The sequence below is a fragment of the Felis catus genome, chromosome B1 (genome assembly GCF_018350175.1).
Source record: "Felis catus isolate Fca126 chromosome B1, F.catus_Fca126_mat1.0, whole genome shotgun sequence".
Taxonomy (NCBI): Eukaryota; Metazoa; Chordata; class Mammalia; order Carnivora; family Felidae; genus Felis; species Felis catus.
Genome location: NC_058371.1, coordinates 80083453 through 80096243, shown reverse-complemented (window position 1 = coordinate 80096243; position 12791 = coordinate 80083453). Strand labels below are relative to the sequence as shown.

The 12791-nt window shown below is 37.4% G+C and overlaps 1 protein-coding gene across 3 annotated transcripts in view; it reads right to left on the bottom strand.

The window, feature by feature from the left end:
- The window catches only part of TTC29 (tetratricopeptide repeat domain 29), a 677245-nt gene that overhangs the window by 398620 nt on the left and 265834 nt on the right, over positions 1-12791 (bottom strand). For all 3 annotated transcript variants that reach the window (XM_045055789.1, XM_045055787.1, XM_045055788.1), the window contains one exon: positions 3238-3333. The gene's annotated coding sequence lies outside the window, so the exon portion shown is untranslated. The remainder of the gene's footprint in view (positions 1-3237; positions 3334-12791) is intronic.

Below are 12791 nucleotides of genomic sequence, written 5' to 3'. Positions count from 1 at the left end.
AAAAACACAGCCTATTCTTTCTTAAATGAAGCCATTCTTTTTTTAAAAAGTAATGTCTATGCCCAATGTGGGGCTTGAACTCATGACTCTGAAATCAAGAGTCACATGCTCTACCGACTGAGCCAGCCAGGCACCCCCATTCATTCTTTCGTAATTAACATTTTTAAATTGCCACATTAAAAAATTTTTTAATGTTTATTTATTTTGAGAGAGAGAGAGCATGAGTCGGGAAGGGGGGCGGGGCAGAGAGAGAGGGAGACAGAGAATCTGAAGCAGGCTCTGTGCTATTGGTGCAAAACCCGACCTGGGGCTCAAACCCAAAAACCATGAGATCATGACCTGAGCCGATGTCAGACACTCAACTGACTGATCTACCCAGGTGCCCCTAAATTGCTACATTTTTCTTTCAATTTTAGAGATACCAAAAGAGAATAATTTTGTTAACTATTACCCTATGTAAAATTGGGATTTTCAAAGGACTTTCTAGGATTTGTTTCCTTTTTTCTACCTTTCCTGCCCCCTCACCCTTCTATTTAGTGATACAGAGAAAGGATACAGGTTCTGGGTGGTGAATAGAATAAAAAAGGTCCTTTAAGAACTATACTAGGACAGGGGGAAGAAATGAACTCTTTCATGACAGTAACTCTCTGACAGCACAGAGAAGTTGAGAGAAGCACTCAACTGTCAAAGAAAACTATTTAAGGAGCAGGGGCCCTGATATCAAACCTGGACACATAAAGCTTTATAGCCTAATAAAGTAGGCTATCTAAGAGAAAGACCCAGATGATTGCAGTTATATGAGCCACACAGCAAAGTAAAAAGAACATGGCAACTGATGACAACTAGAGCCAATCTGACCATAAAGAACAACTTTTCTAAAAACAATGACCACCAGTCCGGTCAGCTTTGTAAGTCACACTGAGTTCACTTATGTTTTCACAGACTGCAGCACTTCTCTATTTGTGAAGAATATTTCTCCTGGAGTTCGTGTCCTCTTGCTTCCATATTCCTCTGCTGCCATGGTCTATCCCTATTTGCACTGTCAGTTACTTAATTAGAGAACTAGAATGCAAGAGGGAGGAAACCAACACTTATAAACTTAATACCCACTGTGTGTCAGAGGTAGGCTATATTCCTCATGTAGTCCCCAACACAATCCCGTGATGTGTCATTGGATCCATTTTTCAGAAGAGATATTTGACCCATGAGTTCACCACCCCATGAATCATGTACTTCAGGCACCAGGGCCTCTGGCTAGATGTGGCACACATCTGGTCACAAATGGAAGTATGATGAGTGCTCATATGCTGAGCAGAATGATGCCGTATATAAATGACTGAGAACTTTACAGTCCTCGACTGCTATTTGAAAAAGAGCAAAGAAAGTAATTCTTACCAAACGTATGTTCCTCATGGCAAAACCAGGAAATGGCCAATGTCAAAACCTTTTTTTTTTTCCTAAAGCTACAAATAAATATAGCTGGTATGGATACTATTGGTCTTAGGATTTTGATAAAGTTCAAAGATGAAAATGGAGAACCTTTGGTCAATATTTATTTACCTTTAATAATTCCTAAAGGATGCTACTGATCAATTACAAGAGTGACCACTTAGAACAAAAGGAACACAGCAGGCCTTTAAGACTTATGTCAAACAGGATAGGTTTGTGGAACCTAAAATAAACCCATCACTTAAGAATTACTTATGGGAGGGGTGCCTGGGTGGCTCAGTCAGTTAAGTGTCTGACTCTAGATTTCAGGTCTGGTCATGATCTCACAGCTTGGTTTGTGACATCAAGCCCCATGTCGTGCTCTGCACTGACAGCATGAAACATGCTTGGGATTCTCGCTCTCTCTCCTCTCCCTGCCTCTCCTCTACTCAATTAATAAATAAACATTAAAATAAAGAATAAACATTAAATAAATAAACATTAAAAAAAAGAATAACCTTTGGGAAAGGTCATTGTTTCTGTAAGGGTTTGAGGTAAAGACATTATAATCATTTCATTCACAGTGTATGTGATCCATCTAAAGCCTTCGACTCTACTGAGAGCAATGAATCAAGATGAAATTCAAGGAGGGCTGTCGAGGCTTAGAAAAACTGGAATCGGGTGTATTCAGTTAAATCACCAAGGAAGTCAGGGACTCAGAATTTTAAAGTACAACAAGATCTTGAAAATTACCTAATTCAATCCCTAATCATATGAATGCGGAAATTATAGTCCAGGGATGGTTCTAGAGCACCAGATTCTTGACACCCAAGCCAGCATTCTCCTCCTACTTTATGAAGTTCTATAACACATCAATTAGAATCAGGAATGAAATATATATAACATATTATACTGTATATTTACTCTCCACAAGTAGTTGTAGATTAGAACAAAAATTACCTCAAGCTTCCCCAGGGCCAGATCAGAGCTGCCCTCAACATGCAAATACGAATTACAAATCCCAAAATGAGGTTATTCTAAAGGAATTCTAGAGTAAGTTCATCAAAAAGTGTACAGAAAATATGCCAGGAGACAGAATTCTAATCTCTAAATAAAATGTTAGTCCCTCTGCAACAGAAATACAATGTACAATTTTATTTATTCTTGTTCAAGAAAAAATAAAACACACCTAGAGAATTCTGGAGACCATGTGTAAAGTTAACACAAGTACACTTATTCTCATAAATCCTCAATTCCTCACTAGAGGAGGAGGACTCCTTCGAATTGGGTGAGGTAAGAACAAATAAAAGGAAGTATTACTTTACTCAGAAAATAATAAACACGTGGAGCTCATTACCACAAAAGAAGTATAGGCAAGGAATATAAATGGATTCATAAAGGTTTTGACCAAATTTATGAATGTCAGAGCCATAAACGGCTACTGAGAGTACACCTGACCTTTAAGGTTAATGTCAGGGAGGAAAACTGTGTCCTTTCCTGGCAAATCCCTCAAGGCCCCTGTTGTCAACACAATATTGGGTTGGATGGAACACCAGGCTTGCCTGGCAGAGCAGTTCTTAACTGATGGGTATGGTATCTGGGCCAGATGAACATTCATCTCTTCAAAGGAAACATAAATGAAAAATGTTCCACTTTAAACAGGAAGCTTGATGAAATGCTCCTTCAGATACATACATTATTTATGTATCAGAGCAAAACAAGAGGAAAAATGTTAGTTCTGGAGTCAGAAGAAGGCAAGGTTTGAATCCAGGCCATGCCACTGAATGGGCCCTCGTGCAAGTTACTTACTTTTCTGCGCTCCGCTTTCTCACACGTGAAGTGGGGAGAATCATATCCATGCTGCAGGTACTTCGCTGAGACTTAGATAAGAAAACACTTTGTACACTGAAAAACAAAAAATACGTATTATGATGTAGTGATAGCCAGTTTTAAGCAAATCTCAGTCACTTTGGAAGAGGGTCTGTGAGACATGTGAAGACAGAGCAACCCCTGCTTTATTTTTCTGGAGAGAATAGATAAGACTATTTAAAAAGTACTCAAGACCCATGTCAGATGTCAACTCCCCAAGGCAGAGTTTCTTTCTCCTCTAAATTTCCAGAAACATTCAGTCATGTCTCAAAGCATTTGTATTATTATTTATCAGATTACTCATCTTCTTCATTTAACTGTGAGCCCCTCTAAGACAGAAGACTTCTCCAATTCATCTTTGCATCCCTAATATTTATCATAGTTCCTGATATACAGGTGGCATTCAATAGATGTTGAATAAATTACTCCATGTGTGGCTGATCCTGTTGTCTCCACTTTACAACAGTAGGATTAAGAAATGATTCAACTATAAAATGAAATAATTTAAAAGTGGCTAAGGTACAAAACCAACAGCTTTCCAAATTTCTAGACTTCAGTCTCTAACTCTGTAATTTGGGAATAATAACATCTTCGTTCTATTTGCACAAAAAAGAACAAGAAAAAATCTAACCAAAGAGGTGAAAAATCTATACACTGAAAACTCTAGAAAGCTTATGAAAGAAATTGAAGAAGACACAAAAAAATAGAGAAAGATTCCATGCTCCTGGATAGGAAGAACAAATATTAAAATGTTGATACTCCCCAAATAAATCTACATATTCAATGCAATCCGTATCAAAATAACACCAGCATTCTTCACAGAGCTAGAACAAATAATCCTAAAATTCGTATGGAACCAGAAAAGGCCCCAAATAGCCAAAGCAATCTTGAAAAAGAAAACCAAAGCAGGAGGCATCACAATCCCAGACTTTAAGCTATACTACAAAGCTGTAATCATCAAGACAGTATGATACTAGCACAAGAACAGACACTCAGATCAATGGAATAGAATAGGGAACCCAGAAATGGACCCACAAACATATGGCCAACTAATCTTTGACAAAGCAGGAAAGAATATCCAACGGAATAAAGACAGTCTCTTCAGCAAGTGGTACTGGGAAAACTGGACAGCAACATGCAGAAGAATGAACCTGGACCACTTTCTTACACCATATACAAAAATAAACTCAAAATGGATGAAAGACCTCAATGTAAGACAGGAAGCCATCAAAATCCTCGAGGAGAAAGCAGGCAAAAACCTCTTTGATCTTGGCCACAGCAACTTCTTACTCAACACATCTCTGGAGGCAAGGGAAACAAAAGCAAAATGAACTACTGGGACCTCATCAAAATAAAAAGCTTCTGCACAGCAAAGGAAACCATCAGCAAAACTAAAAGGCAACCGACAGAATGGGAGAAGATATTTGCAAATGACATATCAGATAAACGGTTAGTATCCAAAATCTACAAAGAACTTACCAAACTCAACACCCAAAAATCAAAGAATCCAGTGAAGAAATGGGCAAAAGACATGAATAAACACTTCTCCAAGGAAGACATCCAGATGGCCAACTGACACATGAAAAAATACTCCACATCACTCATCATCAGGGAAATACAAATCAAAAAAAACAATGAGATACCACCTTACACCTGCCAGAATGGCTAACATTAACAACTCAGGCAACAACAGATGTTGGCGAGGATGCAGAGAAAGAGGATCTCTTTTGCACTGTTGGTGGGAATGCAAACTGGTGCAGCCACTGTGGAAAACAGTATGGAGGATCCTCAAAAAACTAAAAGTAGAACTACTCTATGACCCAGCAATTGCACTACTAGGCATTTATCCAAGGGATACAGGTGTGCTGTTTCGAAGGGACACATGCACCCCCATGTTTATAGCAGGACTATCAACAATAGCAAAGTATGGAAAGAGCCCAAATGTCCATCGATGGATGAATGGATAAAGAAGATGTGGTATATATATACAATGTAGTATTACTCGGCAATCCAAAAGAATGAAATCTTGCCATTTGCAACTACGTGGATGGAACTGGAGGGTATTATGCTAAGTGAAATTAGTCAGAGAAAGACAAAAATCATATGACTTCACTCATATGAAGACTTTAAGAGACAAAAGAGATGAACATAAGGGAAGGGAAACAAAAATAATACAAAAACAGGGAGGGGGACAAAACAGAAGAGACTCTTAAATATGGAGAACAAACTGAGGGTTACTGGAGGGGTTGTGGGAGGGGAGATGGGGTAAATGGGTAAGGGGCACTAAGGAATCTACTCCTGAAATCATTGTTGCACTATATGCTAACTAATTTGGACGTAAATTTTAAAAAATAAAAAATAAAATTAAAAAAAATAAAAAATGAAAAGAAAATAAAAAATGAAAAGAAATATTTACAATAGGCACATACTTGAAATCCTAAAATCACATCCCTACCTAAAAATACAGTGTGTATCCTTCGAAATAAGATGAACATAATTTTTACCATAACATCAAATTTCTGTTAAGTACAAGACTGCAGAGAATCTAATCACCACCATCATCTTCTTCAAAGAGAAAACCTTCAGCTCTGTTACCTGCAGAAGTCAATAAAGGGATCAAAATGAATGTGAAACTGCAAACTTCATATTTAGCCCATGACATGAACCAACAGTTGCAGATATTTAGATTTTTTTTAAATATCTAGGAACTTTTCTCTTCCAACTCATAAAATTAGAAAGGTAAATAGGACGTTAAACAAGTATGCATGCCAACAATACATAGAAAGAATTATATACCACAACCAAGTGGAATTTATCCCAGGTATTCCAGTCTGTTTTACTTGCAGATGACGTGATACTCCATATAGAAAACCTTAAAGACTCCACCAAAAAAAACTACTAGGAACTAATAAATGAATTCAGTAAAATTGCAGAACAAAAATATCAATATACAGAAATCCACTGCATTTCTATACACTAATAATGAAGTAGCAGAAAGAGAAATTAAGAAAAAAAGCCCCATTTATACTGCACCAAAAATAATAAAATATCTAGGAATAAACTTAACCAAAGAGGTGAAAAACCTGTACACTGTAAAGTATAAGACGCTGATGAAAGAAATTGAAGATGACACAAACAAACAAAAAGATAATCCAAGCTCATGAGTTGGAAGAACAGATATCATTAAAAAGTCTACACTACTCAAAGCAATCTACAGATTTAATGAAACCCCTATCAGAATACCAATAGTATTTTTCACCAAAGTAGAACAAATAATCCTAAAATTTGTATGGAACTACAAAGACCCCAAATAGCAAAAGCAATCTTGAAAAAGAAGAACAAAATTTGAGGTATCACAATCCCAAATATCAAGATATACTACAAAGCTATAGTAATCAAAACAGTATGGTACTGTCACAAAAAGAGACACATAGAAGAATAGAACAAAATATAGAGAGCCCAGAAATAAACCCATGATTAAGTGACCAATTATTCTTTAATAAAGGAGGCAAGAATATGCAATGGGAAAAAGTCTCTTCAACAAATGGTGTTGGAAAAACTGGACAGCCACATGCCAAAGAATGAAACTGGACCATTTTCTTACACCACACACAAAAATAAACTCAAAATGAATTAAGGACCTAAATGTAAGATCTGAATCTATAAAAACCCTAGAAGAGAGCACAGGCAGTAATTTCTCTGACATCAGTCAGGCAATATTTTTCTAAATATATCTCCTGGGACAAGGAAAGCAAAAGCAAAAATAAACTCTAAGAAGGACTACATCAAAATAAAAAGCTTCTACAAAAAAAATCAACAAAACTAAAAGGCAACCTACTGAATGGGAGAAGGTTTTTGAAAATAATATTTTTAATAATGGGTTACTATCCAAAACACGTAAAGAACTTATACAACTCAACATTAAAAAACCCACAAATAATCCAATTAAAAATGGGCAGAAGATATGAGCAGGACATTTCTTTAAAGAGGCAACCTTGGGTGGCTCAATCGGTTGAGCGTCCAACCTCAGCTGAGGTCATGATCTCCTGGTCCGTGAGTTTGAGCCCCACGCTGGGCTCTGTGCTGACAGCTCAGAGCCTGGAGCCTGCTTTGGATTCTGTGTCTCCGTCTGTCTCTGCCCTTCCCCTGCTCATTCTCTCTCTCTCTCTCTCTCTCTCTTTCTCTGTCTCTCTCTCAAAAGGATAAATAAAACATAAAAAAGAAGAAGACATCCATATGGCCAACAGACACATGAGAAGATTCTCAAAATCACTCATCATCAGGGAAATGCAAATCAATACCACAATGAGATGTCAGAATGGCTAAATTCAAAAACACAAGAAATAACAAGTGTTGGTAAGAATGTGGAAAAAAAGGGACACTTGGGCACGACCAGTGGGAATGCAAACTGGTACAGCCACTGTGGAAAACAATATGGACGTTCTTCAAAAAATTAAAAACAGAATTACCATATGATCCAATAATTCCACTAGTGGGTATTTACCCAAGGAATATGAAAACACTAAATTCAAATAAGATATATACACCCCTATGCTTATTGTAGTATTTTTATTTACAGATATGGAAGCAATCCAAGTATCCATCAATAGATGGATGGATAAAGAAGATGTGATATATTTATATGTATACACACACACACACACACACACACACACACACACACACACCCCACAATGGAATATTAGCCATAACACAGAAGGAACTCTTGCCATTTGCAACAACATGGATGGATCTAGAGGGTATAATGCTAAATGAAATAAGTCAGTCAGAGAAAGACAAATACTATATGATTTCACTCATATTTGGAATTTTAAAAACAAAACAGATGAACAAAGGAAAAAAGAGACAAACCAAGAAACAGATTCTTAACTATATAGAACAAACCGATGGTTACCAGAGGGGAGGTGGGTGGGTGGATGGGTGAAATAGGTGAAGAAAATTATTGTACACGTATCATGATGAGCACTGAGTAATATACAGAATTACTGAATCACTGTGTTGTATACCTGAAACTAATGTAACACTATATGTTAATTATACTGGAAATAAAAGTTTAAAAATCAATTTAATGTAACCCATCACATTAACAGGCTATAAATGAAAAGTCACATGATCATACCAATAAATGCAGAAAAACATTTGACAAAATCCAACACCTATTCATGATAAAAACTCTCAGTACACTAAGAATAGAGGGAAACTTCCCCAATTTGATGAGGAACATCTACAAAATATCTATAACTAACATCAAACTTAATGATGAGAAATTAGAAGCTTCTCACAAAGATCAGGAACAAGGGAGGGATACCCCCTCTCACCATTCTCTTTCAACATTGTACTGGGAGTTCTAGGTAATAAGAAAAGAAAGAAAGGGAAGGGAAGGGAAGGGAAGGTAAAGGTATACAGTTAGGAAGAAAGAATTAAAATGCCTTTGTTCACAGATGATCATCTACACAGAAAATCTGAAAGAATCAGCCACAACAAAATAACCTCCTGGAATTAACAAGCAAGTGTAGCAAGGTTAGAATACAAGGTTAATATACAAAAGTCCATCTGTCTCTTGCATAACAGCAATGAAAAAGTAGAATTTGAAATTAAAAAAAATACCATTTATAATAGCACCCCAAATTACTTAGGCATAAAGCTAACAAAATATGAACAAGATCTCTATGAGGAGACTATAAAAGTCTGATGAATGTAATCAAAGAACTAAATAAATGGAGAGATAGTCTATGTTCACTGACAGGAAGACTCAATATTGTCAAGATGTCATTTCTTTCAGACTTGATCTATAGAATCACAATCAAATCAATCCCAATCAATCAAATTGCAATCAAAATCCCAGCAAGTTATTTTGTGGATTATCAATAAATTGATTCTGAAGTTTATATGATGAGGTAAAACACCCAGAATAGTCATAACACTATTAAAGAAGAACAAAGCTGGAGGAATGACATTACCCAACTTTAAGATTCACTATGAAGCAAGCTATAATAATCAAGACAGCATGGTACTGGTCAAAGAACAGACAAATAGATCCATGGAACAGAATAGAGGGCCCAGAAATAGATTGCCCATAAATATAGTCAACTGGTTTTTGACAAAGGAGCAAATATAAAACAGTGGGACAAACATCATCTTTCCACCCAACTAGGCTGTAACAACTGGACATTCACATGCAAACAGATCGACTGAAACACAGACTTCATACCCTTCTCAAAAATTAACTCAAAATGGATAACAGACCTAGATATAAGGCACAAAACTATAAAACTCCTAAAATATAACACAAGATAAAACCTGTATGAGTTAGGTATAGCAATAACTTTTCAGATACAACACCACAAGTACAATCCATGAAAAAAAATAATGGGTAAACTGGACTTCATTAAAATTAAAAACTTGTGCTCTGTGAAAGACAATGTCAGGGGACTGAGAAGATAAGCCACAGACTGGGAGAAATATTTGCAAAAGACACATCTGATAAAAGACTGTTATTCAAGATACATAAAGAACTCTTTCAACTCAACAGTAACAAAACAAACAGACTGATTTTATTTTATTTTTTTTTTTTAATTTTTTTTTTCAACGTTTATTTATTTTTGGGACAGAGAGAGACAGAGCATGAACGGGGGAAGGGCAGAGAGAGAGGGAGACACAGAATCGGAAACAGGCTCCAGGCTCTGAGCCATCAGCCCAGAGCCCGACGCGGGGCTTGAACTCACAGACCGCGAGATCATGACCTGGCTGAAGTCGGACGCTTAACCGACCGCGCCACCCAGGCGCCCCACAGACTGATTTTAAAATGAGCCAGGAGTGCCTGGTAGGCTTAGTCAGTTAAGTACCCAACTCTTGATTTCAGCCCAGGTCATGATCTCATCATTTGTGAGATCTCACCCAACGTCAGGCTCTGTGCTGACAGCATGGTGCCTGCTTGGGATTCTCTCTCTCCTCTCTCTCTGCCTCTCTCTCAAAATAAATAAATAAACATTAAATTTTAAAAAGTGGGTCAAAGACCTTTAACAGATCCCGTACCAAAGAAGATACACAGATGGCAAATAAACATATGAAAATCTGTTTCACATCATATGTCATCAGGGAAAAACAAATTAAAATAACAAGATACCACTATCTACCTATTAGAATGGCCAAAATCCCAGAAAACTGGCAACACCAAATGATGGTAAGGACATGGAGAAACAGAAATTTTCACTAATTTCTAGTGGGAATGCAAAATGGTACAGTCACTTTGGAAGATAATTTGGCAGTTTCTTACAAAATAAAATATACTCTTATCGTAACATCCATCAATCATCCTTCTTGGCATTTACCCAAAGGACATGAAAACCTTTGTCCATACAAAAACCTGCATATAGATGTTTACAGCAGCTTTATTCATGATTACCAAAACTTGGACACAAACCATGAAAAGACATAGAGGAACCTTAAATGCATATTACTCAATGAAAGAAGCCAGTCTGAAAAGGCTACATACTATAGGATTCCAACATTCTGAAACAGGCAAAACTATTCCAGAGACAGCAAAAGGATCAGTGGTGGCCAAGGGTTGGGGTTGGGAAGAGATGAACAGGCAGAACACAGAGGGGTTTTAAGGCAGTGAAACTTCTCTGTACGATATTATAGTAACAGATGTATGTGAATATACATTTGTCTAAACCCATAGAATGAATGCAGAGCACCCAGCACGAACTGTAATATGCACTCTGAACTCTGAGTGATTGTGATGGAGGTCAATGTAGCTCCAATTACAGCAAATGTACCACTCTGGTGGAGGATGTTGCTAACAGGAGGCTATGCACATGTGGGGGTCGGGGGTCTTAAAAAATAGTCTAATAAATAAATATGCAAGCACGTATGACGTATGATGTGTGTGTGTGTGCGTGTGTGTGTGTGTGTGTGTGTGTGTGTGTGTAATCCTTTCATTACTTTTAACGGTAGTTGAAAGGATGAGTGAAATGGGCCAATAGACCCCCAGATACCAGCATTTCCTGTGCGCCCAGCCCCACCACTGCCTGTGTGAGACCATCTCCTGCCTGCTTAACTCAGCACGTTCCACTCAGCATTGGTTGCAAAGACAACCCTCTGTTCCTCTGAATTCTGAAAGGCTATCCACTAATATAAACGGTCTTGCTTGTCAAAGGGCCTGTAATGAATGTTTATTTCACATCTATTCTTCCTCAGCTTTTCTATAACCAGACTGACTTTGCTGCCCTCCGATTTCAGCCTTTTCATTCTCCAAGGCCAAATTTACATTGGTCGTTAATAATATCCTGGTTCGTTCTGACCAGCTACACACATAAACCTCTTCCACCTCTCTGCATCATAAACGCACCCTACACTAACTTTATTGTCATTATTTTCTGCTGTCAGTCTCATATTGGAATAGGCGACATTGCTCTACTTTGTCATGGTGAAAAGTTTATCCTGCAAATTTTCAGTTTCTTAGGTCTTCCGTGAATGGCTGTGCTTTTCTCATGTGTGCTTCCAGGCATCTCCAGGGCTCTGCATTTTAACTTCGTACTTCTAAAAGCATCTGTACAGAGATAATATTAATGTTATTGCAACAGACAGGCAGAGCCTCATTTCTCTCTGCTTTGACTGAAAATGCCTGTTCGTAGTGAAAATGTGCAGACACTGGCATTTTTGTGTGAGGTCTGAATGTGTGTGGGTCCAGCCATTGGCGGCAAGAAGAAATAAGATACAGCTGCCAGATGGTTTGGTTTAAAAAAAAAAAAAAGGACCAGTCAAATTGACTGGTGATCCACAACCATTAAAATTATTTTCCCAAAGGATCCTTTACTCTGAAGCTGGGAAAAACTCCTAAGTGCGCTCCCAGTTGCTTGGCAGAGTGGGGGATTTGAAGGTCACTTATCTCTCCAAATAACTACTTACCCAAACATGTTGTGTGTTTTAAATTCTGGATACAACTGCTGATCATATTCAATGTTTTTAAACACCTGATTTAGAATCAGAGTAAGGAGGCAGAAAGTAATAGAAAGACATTTGGATTTGGTGTTAAGTTCTAGTCTCTACCATTAATTGATGATCCTTACTGCAGCCCTAAGCCCCAGTTTACTCCCCTGTATAATGGGGATAAAAAATCTGCTCTGACTAGGTCATAGTCATAGGGTTGTTTAAACAGTTCATGATAAAAATGCACAGGAATGAACTCTATAAACTACCTAGTGCTACAGAATATAAGTTGTTGCCATACTATTAAAACAGAAGTTCCTGGGAAAACGACAACAGGAATCTATGAGTAGAATCAGCAGACTGGCTTTCTGTAGATCATCCACACTGCAACTTTCATTGTGTTATTTTTATTAGCATGATTCTCCTTATGTTGTTTTCTCTATTTTTTTTTTATCCCCAATCAACCCTAAAGCAGAGATGTCTTACAATAATAAATCATGTTTAGGAAAAAAAATCTGGTGCAAAGCAATGGTATTATA